The 7,967-nt window shown below is 46.4% G+C and overlaps 5 non-coding genes across 5 annotated transcripts; all 5 read right to left on the reverse strand.

Moving 5' to 3' along the window:
- Positions 1-538: 538 nt before the first annotated feature.
- Positions 539-754, reverse strand: LOC144400527 (small nucleolar RNA U3). The gene has a single exon (XR_013462462.1). It is a non-coding gene; the product is annotated as a small nucleolar RNA U3 (small nucleolar RNA).
- Positions 755-1,928: 1,174 nt separating this feature from the next.
- Positions 1,929-2,144, reverse strand: LOC144400518 (small nucleolar RNA U3). The gene has a single exon (XR_013462453.1). It is a non-coding gene; the product is annotated as a small nucleolar RNA U3 (small nucleolar RNA).
- A 1,174-nt stretch (positions 2,145-3,318) lies between these two features.
- LOC144400525 (small nucleolar RNA U3) lies at positions 3,319-3,534 on the reverse strand. Its single transcript, XR_013462460.1, has one exon. It is a non-coding gene; the product is annotated as a small nucleolar RNA U3 (small nucleolar RNA).
- A 1,174-nt stretch (positions 3,535-4,708) lies between these two features.
- Positions 4,709-4,924, reverse strand: LOC144400510 (small nucleolar RNA U3). Its single transcript, XR_013462444.1, has one exon. It is a non-coding gene; the product is annotated as a small nucleolar RNA U3 (small nucleolar RNA).
- Positions 4,925-6,098: 1,174 nt separating this feature from the next.
- On the reverse strand, positions 6,099-6,314 carry LOC144400494 (small nucleolar RNA U3). Its single transcript, XR_013462428.1, has one exon. It is a non-coding gene; the product is annotated as a small nucleolar RNA U3 (small nucleolar RNA).
- Positions 6,315-7,967: the final 1,653 nt, after the last annotated feature.

Genomic DNA, 7,967 nt, shown 5'->3' on the forward strand with positions numbered 1-7,967 from the left:
AAAAACCTCTGGTAACCCCGTTCTCTGTTGACTAGCATTGACACAGAGCTCTAAACTTCAAAGGGCTCTTCCATCAATGACCGGATGAGACGACTCGTCGGGTGAGGAGAGAACTAAAAAGATTCCCCCAGACCAAGGTTGAAGGACCTTCAGAGGTGCAGCTGATTGTTCTTTGGCATTGCACAAGCTATAGGTTGAGAACCGTCTCCTCTGTCCAAGTCAGCGTAAAAATAAAAAGACCGCTCTACCGTCAAAAACTGGAAAGGCAAACGCAATGCACTTGTAAAGATAATAAACATTTCAGAGTTCTTTGACAAAGCAAATACTTTTCCAAGATCTTCTACCTGCACAGACGAGGACAAAGGCTTCTGAAATCAGGGCCTAACATAACACACCCTTTACCCGTTTACGGGAAGGTGTCACAAAGTCCCCCTTTAAACTGAAAGCAGTCAGAAGTATCACATCAATGTCATGTATTTTACTATCTATTAACCAAGCAGAACTTCATCAGTTATATGTCTATTCACATAGTCTGTTAACCACTCTGTCCATATTCCCCACCTCTTTACTCCACTAGGAAGTAAAGAACGGTCATCAATGGCAGAAAGCTTGTGAACTGAATCACTTCTCTGTGCCCGCTTCACGCCCAGTGGGAAATATCACATTTCATCATCGTGGATAGCGAGACCAGAGCATTTGGAAACACATTTCTCAACTCAGAAACTATAGAAATGATCCTTGAAAGTATAGTCTTAGTTTCCCTGAGGATGAAAACTGAATCTGACTTACAATAAACCAACTATCACTAATGGTTCCCCGTTTGTTACCACCTGATTATGTTCCTTTGGTGCTGAGAAAGCCTGCGACCACCCATGGACTGTGAGGAGCTGAACAGGGAGGAAAGACGCCGTGCAGGACTGCTTTGGGTTGACGGACTGGGATGGGAAGTGTGGACCTCATCGGGAGGACATCCACAGCATGCCAGAATGCATTACGGAATACGTTTGACTCTGTGAAAACTCCACCATACCATTCCAGACTGTACACTACTTCACCAACAACAAGCCAACTGTCACCAGTGACATCAAAGGTCTTCTTGACAAGAAGAAAACAGGCTTCTGGTATAGGCACAGGGGTATACTTAGGAAATCAGCGCCTCTTGAAGGACAAGCTCAGGGTGTGCTACGCCACCTACAGGAGGAAACTGGAGGCCAAATTCCAAGAGAACAATGTGTGGGAGGTCTGGACCGGGATCAAGCAGATAACTGGTTTCGAGGCTGGAGGGAGATGACCATGGGGCTTCCTGGAAAGGCTCAATGAGAAAACTGTTTGTTTAACAGGTTAACTGGTTCGGAGCACTCATTTGTGTCCGCCACACAACCCACCTCCCAAAAACCTCTGGTAACCCCGTTCTCTGTTGACTAGCATTGACACAGAGCTCTAAACTTCAAAGGGCTCTTCCATCAATGACCGGATGAGACGACTCGTCGGGTGAGGAGAGAACTAAAAAGATTCCCCCAGACCAAGGTTGAAGGACCTTCAGAGGTGCAGCTGATTGTTCTTTGGCATTGCACAAGCTATAGGTTGAGAACCGTCTCCTCTGTCCAAGTCAGCGTAAAAATAAAAAGACCGCTCTACCGTCAAAAACTGGAAAGGCAAACGCATTGCACTTGTAAAGATAATAAACATTTCAGAGTTCTTTGACAAAGCAAATACTTTTCCAAGATCTTCTACCTGCACAGACGAGGACAAAGGCTTCTGAAATCAGGGCCTAACATAACACACCCTTTACCCGTTTACGGGAAGGTGTCACAAAGTCCCCCTTTAAACTGAAAGCAGTCAGAAGTATCACATCAATGTCATGTATTTTACTATCTATTAACCAAGCAGAACTTCATCAGTTATATGTCTATTCACATAGTCTGTTAACCACTCTGTCCATATTCCCCACCTCTTTACTCCACTAGGAAGTAAAGAACGGTCATCAATGGCAGAAAGCTTGTGAACTGAATCACTTCTCTGTGCCCGCTTCACGCCCAGTGGGAAATATCACATTTCATCATCGTGGATAGCGAGACCAGAGCATTTGGAAACACATTTCTCAAGTCAGAAACTATAGAAATGATCCCTGAAAATATAGTCTTAGTTTCCCTGAGGATGAAAACTGAATCTGACTTACAATAAACCAACTATCACTAATGGTTCCCCGTTTGTTACCACCTGATTATGTTCCTTTGGTGCTGAGGAAGCCTGCGACCACCCATGGACTGTGAGGAGCTGAACAGGGGCGAAAGACGCCGTGCAGGACTGCTTTGGGTTGACGGACTGGGATGGGAAGTGTGGACCTCATCGGGAGGACATCCACAGCAAGCCAGATTGCATTACGGAATACGTTTGAATCTGTGAAAACTCCACCATACCATTCCAGACTGTACACTACTTCACCAACAACAAGCCAACGGTCACCAGTGACCTCAACGTACTTCTTGACAAGAAGAAAACAGGCTTCTGGTATAGGTACAGGGGTATACTTAAGAAATCAGCGCCTCTTGAAGGACAAGCTCAGGGTGTGCTACGCCACCTACAGGAGGAAACTGGAGGCCAAATTCCAAGAGAACAATGTGTGGGAGGTCTGGACCGGGATCAAGCAGATAACTGGTTTCGAGGCTGGAGGGAGATGACCATGGGGCTTCCTGGAAAGGCTCAATGAGAAAACTGTTTGTTTAACAGGTTAACTGGTTCGGAGCACTCATTTGTGTCCGCCACACAACCCACCTCCCAAAAACCTCTGGTAACCCCGTTCTCTGTTGCCTAGCATTGACACAGAGCTCTAAACTTCAAAGGGCTCTTCCATTAATGACCGGATGAGACGACTCGTCGGGTGAGGAGAGAACTAAAAAGATTCCCCCAGACCAAGGTTGAAGGACCTTCAGAGGTGCAGCGGATTGTTCTTTGGCATTGCACAAGCTATAGGTTGAGAACCGTCTCCTCTGTCCAAGTCAGCGTAAAAATAAAGAGACCGCTCTACCGTCAAAAACTGGAAAGGCAAACGCATTGCACTTGTAAAGATAATAAACATTTCAGAGTTCTTTGACAAAGCAAATACTTTTCCAAGATCTTCTACCTGCACAGACGAGGACAAAGGCTTCTGAAATCAGGGCCTAACATAACACACCCTTTACCCGTTTACGGGAAGGTGTCACAAAGTCCCCCTTTAAACTAAAAGCAGTCAGAAGTATCACATCAATGTCATGTATTTTACTATCTATTAACCAAGCAGAACTTCATCAGTTATATGTCTATTCACATAGTCTGTTAACCACTCTGTCCATATTCCCCACCTCTTTACTCCACTAGGAAGTAAAGAACGGTCATCAATGGCATAAAGCTTGTGAACTGAATCACTTCTCTGTGCCCGCTTCACGCCCAGTGGGAAATATCACATTTCATCATCGTGGATAGCGAGACTAAAGCATTTGGAAACACATTTCTCAAGTCAGAAACTATAGAAATGATCCCTGAAAGGATAGTCTTAGTTTCCCTGAGGATGAAAACTGAATCTGACTTACAATAAACCAACTATCACTAATGGTTCCCCGTTTGTTACCACCTGATTATGTTCCTTTGGTGCTGAGGAAGCCTGCGACCATCCATGGACTGTGAGGAGCTGAACAGGGGCGAAAAACGCCGTGCAGGACTGCTTTGGGTTGACGGACTGGGATGGGAAGTGTGGACCTCATCGGGAGGACATCCACAGCATGCCAGAATGCATTACGGAATACGTTTGAATCTGTGAAAACTCCACCATACCATTCCAGACTGTACACTACTTCACCAACAACAAGCCAACGGTCACCAGTGACATCAAAGGTCTTCTTGACAAGAATAAAACAGGCTTCTGGTATAGGCACAGGGGTATACTTAGGAAATCAGCGCCTCTTGAAGGACAAGCTCAGGGTGTCCTACGCCACCTACAGGAGGAAACTGGAGGCCAAATTCCAAGAGAACAATGTGTGGGAGGTCTGGACCGGGATCAAGCAGATAACTGGTTTCGAGGCTGGAGGGAGATGACCATGGGGCTTCCTGGAAAGGCTCAATGAGAAAACTGTTTGTTTAACAGGTTAACTGGTTCGGAGCACTCATTTGTGTCCGCCACACAACCCACCTCCCAAAAACCTCTGGAAACCCCGTTCTCTGTTGACTAGCATTGACACAGAGCTCTAAACTTCAAAGGGCTCTTCCATCAATGACCGGATGAGACGACTCGTCGGGTGAGGAGAGAACTAAAAAGATTCCCCCAGACCAAGGTTGAAGGACCTTCAGAGGTGCAGCTGATTGTTCTTTGGCATTGCACAAGCTATAGGTTGAGAACCGTCTCCTCTGTCCAAGTCAGCGTAAAAATAAAAAGACCGCTCTACCGTCAAAAACTGGAAAGGCAAACGCATTGCACTTGTAAAGATAATAAACATTTCAGAGTTCTTTGACAAAGCAAATACCTTTCCAAGATCTTCTACCTGCACAGACGAGGACAAAGGCTTCTGAAATCAGGGCCTAACATAACACACCCTTTACCCGTTTACGGGAAGGTGTCACAAAGTCCCCCTTTAAACTGAAAGCAGTCAGAAGTATCACATCAATGTCATGTATTTTACTATCTATTAACCAAGCAGAACTTCATCAGTTATATGGCTATTCACATAGTCTGTTAACCACTCTGTCCATATTCCCCACCTCTTTACTCCACTAGGAAGTAAAGAACGGTCATCAATGGCAGAAAGCTTGTGAACTGAATCACTTCTCTGTGCCCGCTTCACGCCCAGTGGGAAATATCACATTTCATCAACGTGGATAGCGAGACCAGAGCATTTGGAAACACATTTCTCAAGTCAGAAACTATAGAAATGATCCCTGAAAGTATAGTCTTAGTTTCCCTGAGGATGAAAACTGAATCTGACTTACAATAAACCAACTATCACTAATGGTTCCCCGTTTGTTACCACCTGATTATGTTCCTTTGGTGCTGAGAAAGCCTGCGACCACCCATGGACTGTGAGGAGCTGAACAGGGGCGAAAAACGCCGTGCAGGACTGCTTTGGGTTGACGGACTGGGATGGGAAGTGTGGACCTCATCGGGAGGACATCCACAGCAAGCCAGATTGCATTACGGAATACGTTTGAATCTGTGAAAACTCCACCATACCATTCCAGACTGTACACTACTTCACCAACAACAAGCCAACGGTCACCAGTGACCTCAACGGTCTTCTTGACAAGAAGAAAACAGGCTTCTGGTATAGGTACAGGGGTATACTTAGGAAATCAGCGCCTCTTGAAGGACAGGCTCAGGGTGTGCTACGCCACCTACAGGAGGAAACTGGAGGCCAAATTCCAAGAGAACAATGTGTGGGAGGTCTGGACCGGGATCAAGCAGATAACTGGTTTCGAGGCTGGAGGGAAATGACCATGGGGCTTCCTGGAAAGGCTCAATGAGAAAACTGTTTGTTTAACAGGTTAACTGGTTCGGAGCACTCATTTGTGTCCGCCACACAACCCACCTCCCAAAAACCTCTGGTAACCCCGTTCTCTGTTGCCTAGCATTGACACAGAGCTCTAAACTTCAAAGGGCTCTTCCATTAATGACCGGATGAGACGACTCGTCGGGTGAGGAGAGAACTAAAAAGATTCCCCCAGACCAAGGTTGAAGGACCTTCAGAGGTGCAGCGGATTGTTCTTTGGCATTGCACAAGCTATAGGTTGAGAACCGTCTCCTCTGTCCAAGTCAGCGTAAAAATAAAGAGACCGCTCTACCGTCAAAAACTGGAAAGGCAAACGCATTGCACTTGTAAAGATAATAAACAGTTCAGAGTTCTTTGACAAAGCAAATACTTTTCCAAGATCTTCTACCTGCACAGACGAGGACAAAGGCTTCTGAAATCAGGGCCTAACATAACACACCCTTTACCCGTTTACGGGAAAGTGTCACAAAGTCCCCCTTTAAACTGAAAGCAGTCAGAAGTATCACATCAATGTCATGTATTTTACTATCTATTAACCAAGCAGAACTTCATCAGTTATATGTCTATTCACATAGTCTGTTAACCACTCTGTCCATATTCCCCACCTCTTTACTCCACTAGGAAGTAAAGAACGGTCATCAATGGCAGAAAGCTTGTGAACTGAATCACTTCTCTGTGCCCGCTTCACGCCCAGTGGGAAATATCACATTTCATCATCGTGGATAGCGAGACCAGAGCATTTGGAAACACATTTCTCAAGTCAGAAACTATAGAAATGATCCCTGAAAGTATAGTCTTAGTTTCCCTGAGGATGAAAACTGAATCTGACTTACAATAAACCAACTATCACTAATGGTTCCCCGTTTGTTACCACCTGATTATGTTCCTTTGGTGCTGAGGAAGCCTGCGACCACCCATGGACTGTGAGGAGCTGAACAGGGGCGAAAGACGCCGTGCAGGACTGCTTTGGGTTGACGGACTGGGATGGGAAGTGTGGACCTCATCGGGAGGACATCCACAGCAAGCCAGAATGCATTACGGAATACGTTTGACTCTGTGAAAACTCCACCATACCATTCCAGACTGTACACTACTTCACCAACAACAAGCCAACGGTCACCAGTGACATCAAAGGTCTTCTTGACAAGAATAAAACAGGCTTCTGGTATAGGCACAGGGGTATACTTAGGAAATCAGCGCCTCTTGAAGGACAAGCTCAGGGTGTGCTACGCCACCTACAGGAGGAATCTGGAGGCAAAATTCCAAGAGAACAATGTGTGGGAGGTCTGGACCGGGATCAAGCAGATAACTGGTTTCGAGGCTGGAGGGAGATGACCATGGGGCTTCCTGGAAAGGCTCAATGAGAAAACTGTTTGTTTAACAGGTTAACTGGTTCGGAGCACTCATTTGTGTCCGCCACACAACCCACCTCCCAAAAAGCTCTGGTAACCGGATGAGACGACTCGCCGGGTGAGGAGAGAACTAAAAAGATTCCACCAGACCAAGGCTGAAAGACCTTTGTAAGTGCAGCTGATAAAAAGAGCGCTCTACCGCCAAAGACTTTGCTGCCAGCGTCTCAGGCACCAAACGGGACCAGAGAGGACGGTACCGGCAGAGACTCTTGACCACTTTTGGAACGAAAGGATTACCTGGTGGACCAGCGTCTGAAAGGGATAGTTCTGTGAGGCACAGAGATGCCTGCCCACCCTACCACCGTCTCCCAACCTCCCCTTACAGCTCGGCGTAACCTCTGACCCCGGGATGCCAGAGCTTTACGCTTCCTGGTCACACCATGCATGACTACAAGTCGGAGCAACCGGCACTGGGATGCCAGCTCACGGCTAATGTTAATTTCCAGTATTTACATAATGCCAAATGTAACAACGTCACACAATGGCAACACCGCCAAGGCTGCAATGCCGTTGTAAAGCAACGAGGTAGGAACGTAACGCAAGCTGTTGGCAAGACTCATGGCACCAAGACGGCTGCTCACCCTACCACCCTCTTCCACCCTCCCCAACTGCTTGGCGCAACCGGGAGGCCTCCTCACAGCTAACGTCTATGTTTAGTATTCACACAATGTAACAACGTCACACCAAAAGGCAACACAACGAGGCAGCAACATAATGCAAGCTGTAAGCAAGACTTATGGCACTGGCATGTTGTCGTACATATTGCACAGATCCTCATCGATGGACTTAAAGGTTTCCACCCGGGACTTGCCAGTAAACCGTTCACCCCTTTTTAAATGAAAAAATCTTCAGTCAGCCTTGAAAGAACCAGAATCAGTCGACCAGCTCCTCGCCAAGGAAGTGAAAGAAGGTTTTGTAATCTGTCCAGCCACACAACCGCCGATCCCCCATTACCGCATAAACCCCATCGTGGTCAGAAAAGAAAGGTATTATCATTTGGAACGGCATCACCTTTTTATATGAAGACACACAATCTACA

The sequence above is a fragment of the Gasterosteus aculeatus genome, chromosome 2, assembly GCF_964276395.1.
Source record: "Gasterosteus aculeatus chromosome 2, fGasAcu3.hap1.1, whole genome shotgun sequence".
NCBI lineage: Eukaryota > Metazoa > Chordata > Actinopteri > Perciformes > Gasterosteidae > Gasterosteus > Gasterosteus aculeatus.